Raw genomic sequence first — 8,283 nt, forward strand, 5'->3', positions numbered from 1 at the left:
ATTAAACATACTGTACACTACAAAATATCAGTTATGACCAATAATATTTCCATCAGGCGCGAAGGGAGACGAGAAGAGACAAAGCAAGGAATTAAAGGTCGGACAATTAAGTATCATTAGATATACCTTGGGTTAGTATATAGATCTTAGTTACCTTAGCATATTTAGGCTCTAGCTAATGAATACGCCTCCAGTCCTACAGGGATTCGAGATCCGTCAGTTTTCGAGAAGTCAAAACGGCGCGCCGTCGCGAACCTTCGAATCTCCAGTTACCGGCACTTATACGTCACACTGTCCCGTCGAGTTAAAACAGCGCGCCCGATCGCCGCGCCCCTCGCGTGGGGCACTCTCAGGCGCCGAGCTCTTACGGGACGTTTGACCCACTTCTGTTTGTTTTTATCTTTTGCCAACTCGTACCTTAGATTCTTTTGTCACGTCCGAAGTGGAGATTTGTTTCTACGTTTTCGCTAATTATGCCATCTATTCCATGTGTTAAACTGGATCACGCTATGTAAAACTTCTTAGTCAGCTCAATTCTTATCACTTGTTTAACAATTCGTACCTTGTATTAATTTCCAACAAGGTCTAAGTGTCGTAATTTTTTAAACATTCAGGCTTGTTTTAAACTGGGTCAATTGTTTTGTTTTTAATTTGAAATGTATACGTTAAACTGTGTCGAATTTATTCTTTATTAATTTGGAATATATAATAATTACTTAAATAATTATTAATCTTTACTAGGCTAATTATCCCTTAATTTTTCCTTCTTTATTTCCTTGCTATGTTTACATTACAGTATTGATTTTAATATAATAATTAGACTTCGGCAAATATGCAAATAAAAATGTAGAAAATATGCGCATAAATATGCACGTGTTTACCCGAAAATATGCAAATATTTTACAAAATATGCATACAAATAAATAAAAAAATCGTAAAATAGTAACAATTTTATTTAAAAAAAAGTGTACATAACTAAATATTTCCTACTATTCATTAAGATTTACATTTATTTTAAGTAACTACATCATTTTTAAGTATGAATAAACTTATTTAGAATTATGGTAACAATAAATGACCAAGTGGTGTTCAAAATTTTCTAACAAAAACTTGTGGCTTCTATCTGAGTACATATATTTATACATGGAAAAACTTCGTTCAACATCAACTGATGTAACGGGAGCATTTTTCAAACTAACCAAAACATTTGGTTCTAAATTAATTGTTTCCGAAATATTTCCAGCTAGAACACTGACTACTTCAGAAAGAATATGGTACCCTTTATTTTTTTTCCATTCTTCTTCTTCATGTGCCTTGTCCGTTCCGAACGTTGGCAATCAACATGGCTATTCTGACTTTGTTTGCGGCAGATCTGAATAGTTCAGCAGATGACAATCCGAACCATTGCCGCAAGTTTTGGAGCCACGAGTGTCTTCTCCTCCCTGGACCCCTTCTGCTGTCTATTTTCCCTTGGACGATCAGTTGTAGTACTCTATATTTATTGTGTCTCATAACGTGACCCAAGTATTCCAACTTTCTTTTCTTTATACTTATTCCTACCTCTCTCTCTTTACCTATCCGGCATAGTACCTCTTCGTTGGTCACGTGCTCAGTCCAGGATATACGTAATATGCGTCGGTAAGCCCACATTTCGAAAGCCTCTACTTTTTTCATCAATGTTGCGGTCATTGTCCACGCCTCCATTCCATACAACAAAACCGGGAATACATAACATTTCAGAAGTCGAATTTTGAGAGGTAGGGTGAGGCTTTTAGAGGTGAAAATTTGCTTCATGTTAGTGAACGATGTTCTTGCCTTTTCTACTCTTATACGTATTTCCTTCGCTTGATCCCAATTTGAGTTAACTGTTGTTCCCAAGTAGGTGTACGAATCCACGTGTTCAATTCTTTCATCGTCTAATATCAGTTGCTGTGGTGGTTGTTGGGTTTTGCTTACTAACATCCATTTGGTTTTTGTGATATTTAGTCTGAGTCCGTATTGTGCACTTGTTTTTTGTATCTTACTCATTAGGCAACTTAGTTCCTCCATGCTACTTGCTAGAATCACAGTGTCATCAGCAGACCTTATGTTATTAATTATTTCTTCATTTATCTTTATGCCTTCTGTGCTTTCCTCCAGCGCTGTCTTAAATACTTCTTCTGAGTATATATTAAAGAGAATAGGAGACAAGATACAGCCTTGTCGTACCCCTTTCTTGATCTCAATTTTATTGGTAAATGTAGATCCTACTTTCACTTTAGCTGTTTGGCCCCAATAGAGACTCGCTATTGTTCGAATGTCTCTGTAGTCGACTCCGATCTTATGGAGAACTTCAATTATCTTTTCGTGCTTTACGTTATCGAAATTTTTTTCCATAGTAGCTTCAAATTTTTTTAAAATATCTTTTCCAATATTACCTCTAACGTTCCGACAACATGACGCAAATTCTTTTATTAATGCTGTACTTTCGAACAATGACAGTTTTGGTGATTCTAACTGAGTAATTGTTTTTTGAACAAAACTAAAATTTGATTTTATAAATGAAAGTTCTTGTTGAAGCAAGTTACTCTGAAAAGTTTGTTTAGAATTCAAAAGAGATTGGGAACTTTCATCTGTTAACGTATCAATTATGTTCTTTATTTTAACAAAATGATCTGCATAAAAATTAGCTGCTTCTAACCATGTTCCCCATCGCGTTAAAATAGGTTGTGGTGGAAGAGGAATGTTAGGTAGCATTTATTTATAAAGTTGAATTCTTATAGGAGATTTAAGAAATACTTTTTTGACACTGGATAACATGGTATTTACAAGAGGAAACTTTTTTCGTATTTTCTCTGCAACTCTGTTTAATCCATGCGCTACACAAGTAACATGTATTAAATCTGGGAAAAATATTTTTAAATTTTGTCCTGCTTTCACCATATAAGGAGCAGCATCCGATAAGCAGTAATTTATTAGAAGGAATAGTTGTCGGAAGAAAAAAAGTTGCTAATGTTTCTTGTATAAAACGCGAAATTGTTAAAGCATTTGTTTTCTCAAGTTGCTGGCATGAAATAAGATGAGATTTTGGTAAGGTATCTTCTTTAAGAACACCAATCAATAAATGAGCAATATTCTTTCCTGAGGAATCAGTGGTTTCGTCTACAGATATGTAAAAATAATTATCTGCAATTTCTTCCTTAATATTAATTAACACCGACGAGTATAGCCCGTTCACATTATTTCTTCTTAGAGACCGATCACTTGGAACATTAAGTTTGCAATATTTTTTTAGAAACGAACTAAAATTTACATTTGCTAATTTTGAAAGCGGTATGTTTGCAGACACTAATGCGCGACACAAGTCTTCATTAAAAGTTTCTTGCTCATCTAATTTTTTTGAAGTAGATTGGAAACATTTAGCCATTGAAGTTTGATGTTTTCCTCCTATTTTTCCTTTTTTTGCAATGTGTGAAGCAGTTCTCACATGTTGGTCTATCTGAAATTTCTTCTCACATGCTATCTATAAATAAAAATAAAAACCTTTAGTTTAACCTTTAAAATATAAAAATATACAAGGTGTTTTTGGTTAATCAAATAACTGGTTTGAAAAAAAAAACACTCGCTAAGTGTTTTAAATGCAGTATTAATCCACAAATTAGTTTTTGTTACTAACCATTAGTACATCATATATCTTATTTTAAAATTCAACAAAAGTTTTTTTTTTGTTAATTCAATTACAATAAAAATAATTGTGTTTTAGAATAGCTGACTTCATAAAAAAAGTAAAGGTGAAAAATTTTTCTAAATACACACCATTGTATTGTACCATGGACAATTTTTTCTCACTAAAGGAAGCTATTTTTCATTTAAAAACAACCTACGAGTACTAAATTTCAAGTAAATACGTTTATTGGTTTTAAAGTTATTGTTGTTATTAACTAAAAGAATTTAATTTTTTTTAATTTTAACACCCTGTATCTCGAAAAGTAAATAAGTTTGACCCCTCATTAACTATATCGTTTTGTTCAATTTTTCGAGAAGTATCTACAGTCAAACGTTGTAAGTGTCATTTGGAAACACCCTGTATGTATGAAATATTAGATATTTAATAGAAAATATTAGATACTTACAATTTTGCCACAGACTGAACAGTAGATTTTTCCCATATCCATAGACAGCTCTTTATAAGGTTTAATCCAAGTTGAAGCACTGGTTGTTTTAGGCATTATAAAATCACAATCTTCCTTTTTGTTACGCACAACGAGTATTTACGCGTTGAATATCAAAACAAAAATGATTTACAAATCTGAGCATCAAATTAGAAATGTTTAGGTACCTAATTCAATAAACTGGGAGATTTTGGAAAATCCCTAAATTAGGAACAAAACTATTAGCCGTTTACCTGCTGTTAAGATACAATAAATTGTAGATAGATTTGGGGATTAGATCATAAAATGCAAATGAGCAAACCCTTAGCGATTATCCAATAACTGAATGCCTCAGTGACCGAGACTTTCTAAGAATGTTGAGGGCTACTTAAATTGATCTTCTTTGAAATTGTAAATGTTTTGTACCTGTAGAGATTACGTACTTAGATCATTTCTTGATTAAAATGACTACAAAATTTTATACAAGAATTGAAATAAATTGGTATGTTTAAAAATTTTCAAATACAGTATAAAAATCTGAACTTTTATGCACTTTATGCAAACTTTTATACAAATATGCCAAAATATGAAATATTTGCATAAAATATGCACAATATGCAAAATATGCAATATGCATATTTGCCAAAGTCTAATAATAATACATGAATGTACCTAAATAAAAATTAAGAGAATTATATTTTATATAATTTTGATTTTTTCTCTAGACATATATCTTGAAGACATCCATTTAGCTCTAATAAAATTTAGATAACACCTGGAGAATCGCTCTTTATGGATAAATTGTCATAACGGCGAATGAAATCAAATATCTAGAAGTAATACTAGATAAGCGGCTTACATGGAACGCTTACTTGATAAGAATAGCCAACAAAGCAAAGTTTTCCCTTTGAACATGTCGAAGGATATGTGGAAAAATCTATGGCTGTAGCTATGGTAAAATAATATGGTGGTCTAAATATCAACAAAATACCACCAAATACCACTTAGGAAAGCTAAATAAGTTTCAATGTCAAGCATACTTAATCATTACAGGAGCAATGTTGACTACCCAAACCGCCTGCGTGAGGGTCATGCTTGACCTCCTTCTATTACATATATGGATGGAGAACAAGGCGAAGGTAGCAGCATACAGTCTGGATGGACAGTAAGGCGGATAAAATGCCAGGAAGTAGGGTAAAAGAATACAATGATCAAGGCTAAAGATATAATTAAAAATCATTCAGATTTGGGTCTAAAACCGATGACGGAGTTGGAGCTGGGATATAGGGAGAGAGAAACTAAGGCTGAGCCTCAGTGAAACCCTAGGTAATCACTCCACTATCTTGCTAGCGAAAATTTATGCTATATAGATGTACCGGCAGGAATTAAAAAAGAGGAATTGTAGGGTCAGATCTATGAAAATTATATCTAATAGACAGGCGGCATTAAAGGAAGCCGAGTCGGATTAACACCAAGTTAGTTTAGAACTGCCTTCAGATTTTGGTTCGTATCGGAAAAAGTAACTATACTCAGTTCACAAATTGTTGATAGCACGAAATGTGCCTCAAACTCATAAAACGGTCGTAAATCATAGGCGTTCCTAAGGTGTTTATTCATTAAATAATAATATAATGTTTTAATACTGTTGGTTACTAATGTTGGTTATTATATTATATTAATAAAAATAAGAATTTAACCATTAACAATTTTGTAAATAAGAATACCTTATCTCTTTGGATATTTCAATACTAATCTTCGCGTTTAATCACTTTAGTAGAAAACCTGGAATTCATATCCGAAGGTACTATTCGTTGCAAGATAATTAGGATGGAATTCCTCAGATTTTTAATAATATAATGAGTATAAAGATGCCGGCTTTGGCCACGTGGCTCGTCTGTTCAGTTTATATTCGAAACTTAATTTTAAAGGGTGAAGTTATTACGAACGAAAACAATTTTTTTGTTTAGTACGTTTTTGATCGCATGTAATTTACGGCTCGTCAGAGTTTCCGCGTCTACGGCAGTAATTAGCGTCTCGAATATTTCTTTTGCGAATTATATGCAGTGCGTGAGTGATTTTTTATTCCATATACCTACGAACATATACGTACCTTTCACTCGTGCTCGTTTTGTTGAATTCTTGTTGAATGTTGTATATTCCATATACCTACGAACATATACGTACCTTTCACTCGTGCTCGTTTTGTTGAATTGTTTGTGATGGCTTCATCATCAACATCATCAAGTTTTACACCGGTACTGTTGCGTACAGTCAGTAAGTCTGTCTATTCACCAAGAGAGAAGACTATTGTCCTGAATGTTCACGATGCTCTGGTTTCTTAGAATCCCACAAACACTGTTCGCAACATAGTCGAAAGTTGTGCCAACATGACTGGCGTAGGGGAGTCAACTATATATAGGTTCCTATCATAAAGAAAAAAACACGGTATACCTAGCCCAAACACAAACGAACACTTAAAAAGAGGGAAAAAACCTATTGAAATTGATGAATTTGCCAAAAATGGTATTCGAAGAAAAATTCATGGATTTTTTTTTAAAAAAGAAATACCAAACCTAAACAAAATTTTACAAGAAGTTAGAGACGACCCGGATTTGCCTCATATTGGACGAACTAAATTGTGGCAAGTTTTAAAAGAATTAAATTTCCGGTGGGAGAAATCAGACCGAAAATCACTTTTGATTGACCGGGAGGAGATAATATGTTGGAGAAGAAATTATCTAAGATCCATACGAAAATTCCGGGCTGAAGGAAGGCCAATCTTCTACAAGGATGAAACGTGGGTAAACTATGGTCATACTCTAAAAAAATTTGGTCCGATAAAAATATATTAAGCTCCAGGCAAGCCTTTATGGAAGGTTGGTCTACTGGTATCTCCCCATCTTCTGGTAAAGGCAGTAGATTAATAATTTCTCACATTGGCAGTGAAAAAGGATTTGTTAAGCATGGTTTGTTGGAATTTCAGTCCAAAAGCACAAAAGACTATCACGAGGAGATGACAGCTGATGTTTTCGAAGAGTATTTTGAGCAGATGATTGAACACATACCACCAAATTCAATTATAGTATTAGATAATGCACCTTATCATTCATGACTAGTAGAAAGACTTCCAACGACTGCGTGGAAGAAACAGGATATTCTTGACTGGCTGCGGAATAAGTATCTCCCTTACGAAGATGGAATGGTAAAAGCAGAACTTTTAAAAATTGCCAGCAACACAAATCTAAGTTCAAGAAATACGTAGTTGACAAAATGGCGGAAAGGCGAAACATCACAGTCCTTAGACTTCCACCCTACCACTGAGAAATAAATCCAGTTGAACTAATTTGGACACAAATGAAAAGTTATGTGGCTAGAAAAAATATGTCATATAAAATACAAGCTGTACGTGAATTGTTATACGAGTCTTTACAACATATTACAGAACAAAACTGGAAAGATGCAGTAAGACATGTAATAGAAGAATAACAAAAAATGTGGGATCTTGATAACATAATTGATGCTACCGTAGAGACACAACCGCTAATTATTAACCCTCATGACGACTCGGATTCCGAAGTTGATCCTATTTATTTTGAATTTTAATAGTTTTCTAATCGTAATTATATAAGGTAAGTAATAGTAGTTGTAATCGTAAGGTATTAAAGGAGAAAGGCGCAAAATGTCGCCTGTCAAAATGTTCGATGTGTTTTAAATGTATCCATTTTTTTTCAAATACTGAGAAAACTAAAAAGCATTTTTGAAAAATTTAAAGGCAGAATGAAATATTTATTAGAATAAATAAAAAGTTTTTTTTGCATGCAATATTTTCAATTAAAAATTATACTATATTTTCTCTTTTATTTCCATCCCTGTTACATAACATATTAAAATAAACATTGTAGACATTTTCAGGGACTTTCTGCCCTCAGTAATAATGTAATCTTTAATTCTGCTTTTAAATTTTTCAAAAATATTTATTAGTTTTTTCCGGATTCGAAAATAATGGATACATTTAAAACACATTGAAAATTTTGCCAGGCGACATTTGGCGCCTTTCCCCTTAATTAAATAAATGTATCTTTTACAAATGGCAAGAAATTTTTTATTTTTGAATAAAATAAATAAGTTTTATTAAAAAATACAATTTACATAA

At 33.0% G+C, this 8,283-nt stretch overlaps 1 protein-coding gene across 1 annotated transcript in view; it reads left to right on the forward strand.

The window, feature by feature from the left end:
- Positions 1-8,283, forward strand: part of LOC140440117 (uncharacterized) — a 352,003-nt gene that overhangs the window by 83,414 nt on the left and 260,306 nt on the right. The window lies entirely within an intron of this gene.

This window comes from Diabrotica undecimpunctata, chromosome 4 (genome assembly GCF_040954645.1).
Source record: "Diabrotica undecimpunctata isolate CICGRU chromosome 4, icDiaUnde3, whole genome shotgun sequence".
NCBI classification, from domain to species: domain Eukaryota; kingdom Metazoa; phylum Arthropoda; class Insecta; order Coleoptera; family Chrysomelidae; genus Diabrotica; species Diabrotica undecimpunctata.